Source organism: Mus musculus, chromosome 2 (genome assembly GCF_000001635.26).
Source record: "Mus musculus strain C57BL/6J chromosome 2, GRCm38.p6 C57BL/6J".
In the NCBI taxonomy this organism is placed as follows: Eukaryota; Metazoa; Chordata; class Mammalia; order Rodentia; family Muridae; genus Mus; species Mus musculus.
The window spans coordinates 119,589,949-119,602,536 of NC_000068.7; the positions used below are offsets into that span (position 1 = coordinate 119,589,949).

Below are 12,588 nucleotides of genomic sequence, written 5' to 3' on the forward strand. Positions count from 1 at the left end.
GTAATCACCAAGAAGTCAGAAGTGGAGAAGAAGGGTGCTGTGCCCATCTTAGCTCCTACTCTCAGGAGTAGGGGCTTCCAGGGAATGAAGAAAGTGCAGACAGGATGATATACATGAACATGTACACTAAAGCTATGATAAGGTAGGGTTCTGCCATGGCTATCTCTGCAACCTGGAACCTTGGTGTGTTGGGACAGCACAGCCACAACCTGGCTTCTGAAGGAGGCCTCTGTAATCAGCAATTTCAGATTTAAAGACCATAAACATCTGGGAGGAGGAAGCCCATGGACACTTGTTTTCAGGTTCAAGGGCAAAGGGGCAGAGAGAATTGAGGTAGAATTGAGGAAGGAAGGAGAAAGAAGAAGGAAGGAAGGAAGAAAGGAAGGAAGGAAGGAAGGAAGGAAGGAAGAGAAGGGAAGGAAGGAAGAAGGAAGGAGAAAGAGAGGAAATGAAATGGTTTGAGATGCTGTGGGAAGCAATTTGATGAGTACTGAGAAGCTGATGAAGAACTGAATATGTTACATCAGTCTTTCGCATATTGCAAGGCCTATTTATTTGATCTTTCTAAAGATTAATTTGCTTTATATGTACTAGTGTTTCCTATGTGTATGTATATACAATATGCACTGTATGCATGTTTGGTGCCAGTGGAGGTCAGAAGAATGTTGGATCTCCTGGACATTGAGTCATGGATGGTTGTGAACTACTATATGGGTGCTAGGAACTGAACCCAGGTCCTCTGTAAGAGCAGCAAGTGTTCATAACCTCTGAGCTATCTCTCCAGCCCTGTAGAAACCATCAGACTGTTACCGCAAGAAAACCTTCTGATGTTAATCTTGTGTCCTAGTTCAATTAACAGTTGATGTGGTGCTAAGCACCTATCAGATCTTATTTGGGGAAGGAAATGGCTTATTTCAACTTACAGGTTTCACCCCATCATCGAGAGAAGTCAGAGCAGGAACTTAAACAGAGACCACAGAGAACACTGCTTGGCTTCTCTTGCCATCTTGCTTTCTTACACAGCACAGATCCACCCATCCAGTCAAGACACCATACACAATGAGCCGGGCCCTCCCACATCAGTCATTAATAAAGGTAATGTCCCTACAGACATGTGCACAAGCCAACCTGATGGAGGCAATTCTTCACTCGAGGTTACCTCATCCCAGGTAACTCTAGATGTGTCAAGTTGACAGAACTAACCAGCGCATTTCAAAATTAATTTTAAAATAGAAAATAAATAGGGCTGAGGACACAGCTTGGTAGATAGAATGCTTGCTTAACATGCAGAGTTCTAGGTTCCAGACCCAACACTGTATGAAGCCAGGTATGCTGGCACACGTCTCAGCATGGGAGATGAAGGCAGGGGCATCAGCACTTCATGATCGTCTTTTAAAATTTATTTCTTTTTATGTGTGTGAGTGAGTGCCTGCATGTACATTTGTCTACCATGTGCATGCAATGTCTGTGGTGGCCAGAAGAGGCTCCTGTCCTCTGGAACAGTAGTTCCAGATGGTTTTGAGCCAGCACTTAGCTGCTGGGAAATGAGATGTCCTCTGTAAGAACAGACAGTACGCTTAACCATTGAGTCATCTCTAGCCCTTCCAGGTTGGCTTTGCTACAGAAGATCCAGTCTTCAAAAAAAGTGATTAAACAAAAGTAGGTATGTATCAGATCAATGGCCTGGACACAGTGTTACTGATATTATTTGTAAGGTTAAAATGAAAGAAAATCAGTTGGATTATAGTTGAATACCATATACAAAAAAATGTAGAAAACCAGAGTTAACAGTACTGGGGAAATCAATTTCAAGATTTACTTACAGCCTGGCGGTGGTGGCACATGTCTTTAAGCCTAGCACTTGGAAGGAAGAGGCAGGCAGATCTCTGTGAGTTGGAGGCCAGCCTGGTCTACAATGCAAGTTCTAAGACAGTTAGGGCTACACAGAGAAACTCTTTTTTTTTTTTCTTTAAGATTTATTTATTTATTTTATGTATACAAGTACACTATCCCTGTCTTCAGACACACCAGAAGAGGGCATTGAGTCCCATTACAGATGTTTGTGAGTCACAATGTGATTGCTGGGAATTGAACTCAGGACCTCTGAAAGAGCAGTCAGTGCTCTTAACCACCAAGCCATCTCTCCAGCTTGAGAAACCCTGTCTTAAAAAAACAAAACAAAAAAGTTATACTTAGTACAGTGCTACAATAATTAAGACTGTGTGGTATTCTTCAGCCTCAATTTTGGGTGTGGGGTGATGAGGGGACATGGTTTGTTTATATGGTCTCAGCTATTCTGGAATGCCACTCTGTTGACCAGGATGGCCTCAAACTCATAGAAATCTGCTTGCCTCTGCCTCCTGAGTGCTGGTTTAAAGGTGTGCACCACCACTACCCCAGCCCCAATTCTTAAAAGTAAAAATTTTCAAGAAAAATAAAAACTATAAACTTAACCAAATGAGTTGGGATTGAGGTGGCCAAGGTGGGAGGATTGCTAGAAGCTTGAAGTACGTGCTAGAGATGGCCCAGCAGTTAGAGTCCTTCTTGCTCATGTAGGGACCCACCCAGGCATGAGTCTTAGCCCTGCCATGGTGACTCACAATGATCCCTGACTCCAGATCCTTGGGATCTGATACCTCCTCAGGCACTAAGCAAGTGTGTGGTACATGTACATGCATAATCACAGGCAAAATAATTTACATAAATTTAATCTAAAAATATATCAAATCAAAATACATGAAAAAAATGGATATGGGTGTATTAAACAGATATAGCTCTGATAAGTGCTTGTCTAATATGCATGCAGTCTGAGTTTTCACTACATGTGAGCACACACACATACACCTCAGGCAGGAGAATTCCTCACCTATACCCCATATAAATAGGAAAGACATAGCACCATGGTTTGATGGTAACAGCCCTGCAGTGTCACCTGAACCCCTGCTTAAGTGAGTTGAGGAGGGACAAGACTGTTTCTGCTGGTTCTTTGGGCAGCCCTTCGGCTTAGCCCAGGCCTCATTGCTTGATATCGCTCCTTTGGATTACTGTTGTCTGTGCATCTGTCTGTCCCTACTCAGTCCTGCACCTCACCATATTCCTCCGTTGACACTCACCTGGACCCCTCAGCTAGCTTCAATACTCTGTGTCTTTCTAAATGAGTTCATCAATATCTAACTGTGGTGACTTTTCCCATTTATATCAGCTCTGTCTGGATGTAGTAAAACCTCACTGAACACAGAGGTTTGTGTAATCCTTTGCAGGCCTTCTGTAGTCTAAGTATATACAGATATACAGTGTGCCTATTCATACACAGAGACATACGGTGCAGTGATGTGTGATCTGATAGTAGCTAACACTCAAAGAACCTGTCTTTGGATGGAGGACATTGTTGCTCACTTGAGATTCAGGACATAACCAGTGTGGTAATTCTGTTACATTGCAATTTGAGGCCAGCCTGGGATACACAAGGTCTCTGTCACCAGCCCAGCTATAAAGGGAAATCAAGGCTGATGGCCAGTTGCAGCCAATAAATCAATGTAGCTTGTGAATTTATTATTATTCAATAGGTTCTAACATTCTAATAATAATAACGAATAATGTAATTATTATTATTATTATTATTTTATTAGCCAATAGATTCAATAGACAACTGTGTTTTGTCTTTGTATGGCATAGCATCCTTATCACAGAGGGAAGCATAGAAATTTGGATTTAATAAATGGCCTAGTGATAACCCCGTCATTTAGGAAGCACTGCTTATCCAGAAGAACGTGTGTCATCACCTGGAAGAGTCACACTATTGCCTTCACTACCTCTCCTGGAAATACCGCTAAAGGATCTCTAAATCCTACAACTGGAACAAACAACAAATGCAGTTTAACATTTTCTCAGGCAGCGGGCAGGCCCTTTTAAGGTGAGGAAAACTACGCTACTGTATTGACCTTTAAACAGCAGGCAACATTCTCTCAAGTGGGTCAAAGTCAGAAGAACTGACACCATGAAATTGTTCCTCTGGGTGTAGTGTTAGTCCGGGTATAAAAATCCTTTAGCCAAGAGAGGAATTACTAGTAACAGTATATTTTTACAGTAACGATAATTTAAAATAGTCATTTGGCCTTGTAGTGCTATCTTACTAAAAAGTGAGACTGCCTCCGTGCGGAATGTTTTTCCTCAAGTGAATTACAACAACCCTTTTCCTCCTTAACTTCAACTGGAGCACTAAGCTCCAACAACAAAAAATAGAACCAGAGAGAGGGATTGATTGAAGTACTTCCCAGCCAATCCGCGATGGAAAAAGAGCGCGCGAGCAAGGTGCTGTCCAATCATCACTCGGAGGCGGGGCGGAGCCTTTCGCGCCTCCGCCCCTGGGTTGGCGGACAGGGGAAGGAGCGAAGATGGCGGAGTGAGGCGTGCCCCGGGCAGCTGGCCTGCGGGCCCGGGGCAGGCCTCCCGTGAGAAGCGGAGTACTTGTGCTGGACCGTGTGAGGTGAGCTGAGAAGTCCGTCTGTCTATCGGGAGACGAGCAGCCGGTGGGGCGGCACAACTCGGGACGGGGTAGCGGCGAGCCTAATGAGGGAGCCGGCGAGGCCTGGGCCTGACAGGGCTTTGCATTCGCAGCCGCGTCCGGTCGGCTCCGCCGCCTCCGGGTATGTGGCCGCGTCCTTCCCTTACCAGCGCTCCACGCCCTTCCTTGCGCCCTTCGCTTTGGCCGCTGCGTGCTTTGCCCTGGTTCTCTGAGTTGCACGTACGCCGGCCGTATCGGGAAGCCGCTGTGTGCACCTCCCTTTTATTTTTCTAAGACTATCTCTGTATTGTTTGACCCTTTACCGAAGGCGTCACCGGTTGAGGTTGACAGGCCTGTTGCAGCTCTGGGCATTTTGTGTCCCTGGCGCGTTGACCTTGAGATTTGCTGTAAGAGGCTCCCTCTGGTATTTTCATTTGAGTATGTGTATTACAGATAGACTCTTGCAGCCTTTACCTCATACTCGCCCCTGCCAAACTTTTATGACCGTAGTAAGCAGCTTTGTCCTTGGACGTCCTGATAATGCCCTTATGGCGCATTAGTTTCGGCAAACGGGTCTCAGTGGAATTCACCTATGTTGATTTCTTACCCAGGATCAAGGGAAACGGCTTACGATGCTTTTCTTTTCGTTTTTTTAGAACTATAGTTCTGGAAGTACTGCTGGAATCTCATTTGTGTAGTTGGTGTACACTGGTGACAGTGTAGTACTAACAAGATATTTATATTTGATTCTTATTTAATTTTATCTCTTTGTAATTGGGAGCCCCCTTACTTTTATTGGTATTCAGCTAAATTCTCGGAAAGTCTTTGCTTCTGAATTCTGGATCGGGGAGACATTTGCTGCGTGTGTTGGTGCTCAGGGCCAGAAATTTACATCTATCAAAACCTTGTTTCAGAAATAAACTGGCATATTAGTGAGAGCCAGTTCAAATGGAAAAATCATAATGTGAGTGAATGTTTGTGATAGATTATATGGTTTTTGTTAGCCCTAGACTTAGCAGAGCTGAAGCAGGAAGCACTTGCTTAGGGGGTGAAAAAAAAACCAAAAAACAAAACCCCTCCCCTTTAGCACAAGTAGTTTTTCTTTTTAATATGATCCACAAGTAGAAAAAAATAGGTATGAGCCAGAGGAAGGGAATATAACATCCTTCCTCATCTTAAAAAAGAGAAAGTCGTTTGCTTTCCACTAAAAGACAGCTCTACATTACGGGAGGTTTTCTGCGGAGTTACAGTTTCTCGCCCCTCCAGAGAGACTACAGTATCATATACAGTATCATAAACTCAGAGTTGCATAAAGCTTCAGAACTTCTCCAAAAATGTTATTGTTTAAACACTAATTCCACTAGAGGTGTACAGAAAGTGACATTATGATTATTCCTTTAGAATACTTATGAGAGTGAATTTTTTTAGAATAGATTGGTTGGAATATCTTTGTATACTTAATACCTGTAGTATCAGTAAAGGATATGTAGATCCTTGCTTTGGTTTGAATGAAGATGCCCCCATAGGCTCGTATGTTTGAATACTTGGGCCACAGTAGGTGGAACTTTTTGGAAAGAATTAGGAGGTCTAGGCTTGTTAAAGGTGTGTTTCACTGGCGTCAGGCTTTGAGGGTTCAAAGACTCAGAGCCAGCCCTGCTAGGTCTCCCTCTGCCTCCTGCTTGCTGTTAGAGATGTGAGTGTAAAAAAATGTTTTCTTTTTTTTAAGAATTACCTTGGACATAGTGTTTTATCACAGTGATAAAAAAGAAGCCAAGACACTTATCTTTATGTTCTTTTTATTTTTAGGAACCATATCACACAAGATGAATATTTTCCTGACCTTAGGTGCTTTTATATTCAGCTCAACATTCTGAACTCAGGACTTGGCACGTAAGTAGATAGAGATAATCATCCCAAGTCCTGTTGTAGCGGCTTGAAAGGCTCCATAGAAGCGACATACTAAACTGTTAAGAGCAACAGAAGATGAAGATAAAAATGAGTACAAGCCAGCTACCATGGCTCACCTTTATGCCCAGCTCTTGGGACCTGGGGAACTGAGGTGAGGATTGAGAGTTTGAAGCTAATCTGGGCTATTCTGGGTAGCAAGACATTTGTGTTAATAAATAAAACCCACAAGACCTAGTTATTGAGAATTATTATCTATATGTGCACATGTGTATACACACACACACCTGGCTTCTATTTTGTTTTTTAACCAAAGCAGTTACAGTGTGTCAGATGATAAATCACTCAACCAATAACTTTCACTGTGTACAGAAAACATGCAGATTTAATTAAATTGAATATAAACTGATTAAAAAATAAATGTTGCTAAGCATTAACTTTGTGTGCATGCATGAGCATATGTGTTAGAGTGTGCTCTGGAGGCCGGAAGTCGATGCCAGTTGCCTTCCTCATGTGCTCCTCACCTTATTTTGTGAGAAGGTTGTGTTACTAAATCTGGAGCTAACCAGTTTTGGCTAGACTGGCAAATTAGTCAGCCCTGCCATCTGCTGCTTGCCAGCACAGGGCTTATGTGCAATCGTTGTTGAAGCTTTTTAACATTAGGAACTGGGATGCAAACTTATTTGAACACCAAGCACTCTATGTTTGGTGCATGCAAGGAGATGGCCCCCATAGACTCAGAGAGAGTGACACTATTGGAGGTGTCGCCTTGTTGGAGGACGTGAGTCATTGTGGAGGCCAGTTCTGAGGTTTCCTGTGCTCCATCGAGGCCTAGATGACAGTCTCCTACTGCTGCCTGTGGATCCAGATGTAGAAGTCTCGACTTCTTCTCCAGCACCATGTCTGCCATGCTTCTTTTCATGACAATAATGGACAACCTCTGAACTATGTAATCCGGCCAACCCCAGTTAATATTTTCCTTTATAAGTGTTGCCATGGTCATGGTGTCTCTTCACAGCATAGAAACGCTAAGACAAGCCAGGCGTGGTGGTCCACGCCTTTAATCCCAGCACTTGGGAGGCAGAGGCAGGCAGATTTCTGAGTTCGAGGCCAGCCTGATCTACAGGGTGAGTTCCAGGACAGCCAGGGCAACACAGAGAAACCCTGTCTCGAAAAAAACCAAAAAAAAAAAAAAAAAAATCGAAGAAAAAAAGAAATGTTAAGACAGTAAGCCATATTCTCAGCTCTCACTTCAGTTCTGTTATTTTTATTTTGATAAAGGATCAAAACCAGGACCTCAGTGGAGAGAGGCAGGCGGATCTCTGTGAGTTGAAAGCCAGTCTGCTTCATATTTAGAGTTGGAGAGGACTATCCAGTGAGACACTGTCTCAAAAAACAAAGCAACCTCTCCTCAAAAACAAAACAAAAATCCAAGAAAATAAACCTTAGGATGTTGCATGCTGGGCATCATCAGCCCCAGTTTTCAGTTGTTTGTTTTATATAATATTTATATGTTTTATGCATTTGAATGTTTTGCCTGTGTGTATGTATACCACATGTATGCCTGGTGCCCATGGAAATCAGAAGAGAGTGTTGGAACCACAGAAGGCTGTGAGATGTCATGTGGGTGCCAAGAACTGAACCTGGCTCCCTGCAATAGCAACCAGTGCTCTTAACCACTGAGGCTTCTCTCCAGGTCCTACTGTGGGTTTTGTTGGCTAGTTGGTGAGTTGTATTATGATGGAGTCTCTCTGTGTTAGCCAGCGTAGCCTTGAATTCCCAGTTCTACTTCAGCCTTTCAATTACTGCCATTAGAAGCATATGTCTACATACTCAGTTTTGATTACTAAAAATATTTGTATTTTAATTATTAATTTGTTTTCCTTTCCTTAATGTAGTAGCAGGAGTGAAACCCAGGGTTTCATAAAATGTTGGACAGATAAACAGCATTGTATATGCTTTCTTTTTAGTTTTAAGATATATTTATTTTATTTTAATTAATTATCTTTTTTTTTCTTTTTGAAACATAGTTTCACTCTGTACCCTAAGCTGTCCTGAGATCAAGGTCTCTACCTCTTAACACCTCTCAAGTTGCTAGGATTACATATATGATCAATATCTGTTTGTTTGGAATTTTGTTATTGTTGTTATATCTTTGAGATGGGGATTTTACTCCTTAATTATGTTTGCAACTTTATATTGATCAGGCTGGTCTTGAACTCACAGAGATCCCTCTGCCTCTGCCTTTGTCTCCCAAGTGCTAGAATTAAAAGCAAGTGCCACCGTTCCCTTCTGCACCTGTCCTTTCCTAAGTGACAAGCACCTATCAGCACCAAGTTTCACGGCCTTTGTATTACTTTCCCTAGGCTTTATATAACTACCCATACCCTGTGGTGCTGGGGACCACACCCAGCACCTTGCACATGCTAGGACCACCGAGGTACATCTCCATCAAACTGTATGGTTTACAACAAATTTGTTGTCTCGGAGTTCTAAAGGTTGGTGCCCCAAATGAAGGCAGCCTTGGGGTCATCCTCAATCATTTCCCAGGCCTCTGAAGGGCGTTGACTTGTAGCACATAGCTATGTTCACACTGATTTCTGTCTGTTCTCCCTACCCCATACCTTTTGTGGGTCTGTTTTTATTCTTTAATATGTGTTCTCAATATGTTGTCCAGAGAGTTTTTTATAAGCTACATTTATTCCTTTATGTGTGTGTGTTTGTATGTACTCATCTACACATATATAGAGAAGGAGGCTTCTCTTTTTCTAGTCCTAGGATTATATAGGCATATGCCAAAACTTTTTTTTGGTTTACCTCATGTTTATGAATTTTCCCCTACATATGTGTGTGCCCTGTGTTATGATCTGTCATATGTGTGACTGCTTGGAACTGAACTAGTGTCCTCTGACAGCGTAAGTGAGCCATCTCTCTAGCCCCACAGTTTCTATTTGAGGGATAGAAAAGATTCCATTTGTTTGTGTTAAAGTCTCACTACGGGAAGAGTCATCCTGGCTTTCAACGCTGTAATTTTTATGCTCCAGCCTTAGTACTACAGGCTAAACTGTTTGTGTGCACACACATGTATGTGTGTTTGTTTGTTTATTTATTTTAAATAAAAAACCTTGATTCTCAGGAGCCGTATGCTATGTGTATGTTTTAAATACTGATTTTACAAGTAAGTTTACATAGAGGTGCCATCCTATTTTCCATTTGATTTGTATTTCCAGGAATTCCTATGTGGACTGCTCAGTGAGGCGTCCTGGTTCTTCCATCCTGTTACTTTCCCCAGTGAGATGCAGATGTCTTTCGACAGATTACCTCCATGGTTTAGGATGCAGAGACTGCCTTTCTTTTACGTCAGACTCAACACAGGAAAGCCGTGAGGATGCAGCCGTCCTGTTGACTTCAGCAAGAAAACAAACCATGGACTTGGGTCTTCTGCAGCTTTTGAATTGGAAAGACGGTGTTTGCAAGTAGAAGGAAGATGCTGAATTTGAAACAAGTGCTTAGGTTCTGTGGCGTGAGTTGTTTTCTTTTTAAAAGATCCAAACAAGAAGACTGAACAAATACCAAGTGTGGGTGACTTCAGGTTTTTTTTTTAATGTCTTCCAATTTTAACACTATTATAAGCACAGTTGACCGCAGTAAGTTCCAAATATTTAATATAATTTGAAGTGAAAGAAATGTTATCTAAATTCTGGCTCACTCTTTGACAGTTTTCCTGGACAAAAACAAGATACGATAAAAGCAGAAACCAGGTTTGATTTTGTATGGGAGTGAAATCATTACAGTTTTATGGGTATAAATCTACATTTTTAAACAAGATTTTTCTCTTGGAGAAGAAACCTGTTGTTTATAAGAAGGCTTTGGACAGTTTAATAGTCTTAAATGTTCTGCTTTGCTGTTCTAGTCCTTCTCAGGAAGGCCCAGCTGGGCCTGTGGCTAGTTCAGAATGGGAGGAAACATAGGCTGGGACAATGCTCACCCTGAACTGCCAGCGTGTGGGAGGCCAAGGCAGGAAGAGCAGATGTTCAGGGCCAGCTTGGACATCAAGAGGCTCAAAACCAGTAGGAAAAAAAACAGAGCCCAGTAACACCCTCTTTTATATTCCTTTTGTGGAATCATGTAGCATGTGAGACTGGGTTGGAAGGGAACTGGCATATGTGGTATTTCAGTTAAGGTGATGTGGTGGACCCTGATGTGTAACTGGCCTTCACCTTTGGACATACAGGAATGAAGGAAAAACTAAAGCTTGGCATATAAATCTTTTCTTCTAAGAAAAAGAAGCAAAGCTGTCTAATGTAGCATTGTCTGACTTTTCAACATTTTTACTTTATGTGGTTGCATTTTTTTATAAAAGTATAAATAAGTTCCTTCAACCCAAAATGGGTACTTGGACAGATTTTTTTTTCTGGGTGATAATGTAATGTTATGCTGAAAATCTGGGACTCAGGTAAATTTTCCCAGTTTGAATTGAGCTGTCTTACCAGAGAATGGGCCTCAGAAGCAATGTTCCCAGTCCTGTGGTTGGTTCACTATAATCTCAGAAGAAATTTGGAATATGAATCAAATTTCAAATAAGAAAAGCAGATCCGATAAGAAGTGTGGATCTAGTTGCAAGTCACTGTAGATTTAAAGGAAATTTAGGGCCTGGGGTGGGGGGATAACTCGAGAATTCATTCCAGTGAGAGGTGATACGTGCTCTTTCTCCCTTTAGTAGTTATGTTATAAGGAACTATTGTGGAAATATCTCTTCCTTCTCAATCAATGGAAGTTTATTATATGGGATGCCAGGCTTTTACATGAGAGGGTACCATTGTTTGCAACGGTTGCCAGTAGAGAAGGAGTTTTAAGCTTGTTAGATGAGAGAGAAACAGATGCTGTTAGAGCTGACTTCTGGAACGGGCTCTCAGTGCTGCAGGTGCTGTGAATTTGAGTCATAAAAATGTTCAAAATTAGAAAATGTTGAACATTCATGGTTAGTCAGATTGGGCAACAAAATTGAATTTATGCTAAAAGCTTTTTTCATGAATATTTATTATAAATAACCTATTAATGAGAGCAAATAATAATAAAATACTAGAGAAATAACATGTTTAAGGTAACCTAAATTTCTGGGCTTGGTTGCTCAACCTATAACCACATTTTGACGACTGAGGCAGGAGGATAGGCCACAAAGATCAAGGCCAGCCTGAATGACAGACACTGTCTCAAAATGAAACAAAAATATAACCCACGTTTTTCAAGTGCCCCAGCCACTTATATTTTTATTTAGAAGACAAAGCCAGCTGGTGGTTGAGAGCACCTCCTAGATGCTGAGCTGTCCTGCACCTTGCCCTTGGGCAGGCAGGGGCTGTCACTGCTAGGGAAGTGTTCCCCATTTGCTCCAGGTGCTTCAGGGAAGTGCACTTTGTCTGAGCCGCTCCCGCATCCTGCATCATTAACACCAAATGGTGTTCACAGCATGGGTGGATCCCAGCCCTAATTGCTTGGTGTGTGTGTGTGTGTGTGTGTGTGTGTGTGTGTGTGTGTGTGTGTGTGTGTGTGTGGCACATTTCCATTTATAGTCTTACTTGAGTTTTCTTCTTAATAGCAGCAAAGACTACCATTTTAGAGTTGTGCCTCCATTTATAGCTGTGCCTCCTCCCTTCTCCATGTAAGCTGGCAGTTTTTCTTTTGAAGTTTCTAAACAAAAACGGGATATGTGCAATATATATAAATATATATATAATGTATATTTTAATACTTGTGGACAAGTGTTACAAGTTGTTTAAGAACAACAAAATCACCAATGTCTTCCATTTTGAGATGTGTATAGTTTTGTAAGCAGTAGTGCTTGATAGCATATTGTAGTGCCATGTTAGGGGTTAGTGCATGAATTTAGTATAATTTTAAACTTCAAGATGAAATATTGATAATAACCAGTAGTGTAAAAAGTGTGGAAAATCCTAGACCTTTACTTTTTTTGTATATGAATATTTGATAGTCTCCCTGCGGATAGGAGAAAAGGCCAAAACAACTAATGTCTGAACAGAAGTGTGGCTTCCCACTGAGAGCCACTGCGCTTGGGGGAATGTTAGGCCTTTCACGGGGGAGCTAGAATAGCTACCTTTGTAGCCCTTTAGTCCTCACAGCAAGGCCTGGGTTCAGGCTTCTCTTGCTCTCTAAGTTTGAAG

At 41.9% G+C, this 12,588-nt stretch overlaps 1 long non-coding RNA gene across 2 annotated transcripts; it reads left to right on the top strand.

The window, feature by feature from the left end:
* The first annotated feature begins 4,347 nt into the window (after positions 1-4,347).
* On the top strand, positions 4,348-10,798 carry Oip5os1 (Opa interacting protein 5, opposite strand 1). 2 transcript variants are annotated; one of them, NR_015473.1, is made up of 3 exons: positions 4,348-4,486; positions 6,311-6,563; positions 9,640-10,798. It is a non-coding gene; the product is annotated as an Opa interacting protein 5, opposite strand 1 (long non-coding RNA). The 2 variants fall into 2 exon arrangements; NR_027832.1 differs by having other exon boundaries at positions 6,311-6,394.
* The last annotated feature ends 1,790 nt before the right edge of the window (positions 10,799-12,588 follow it).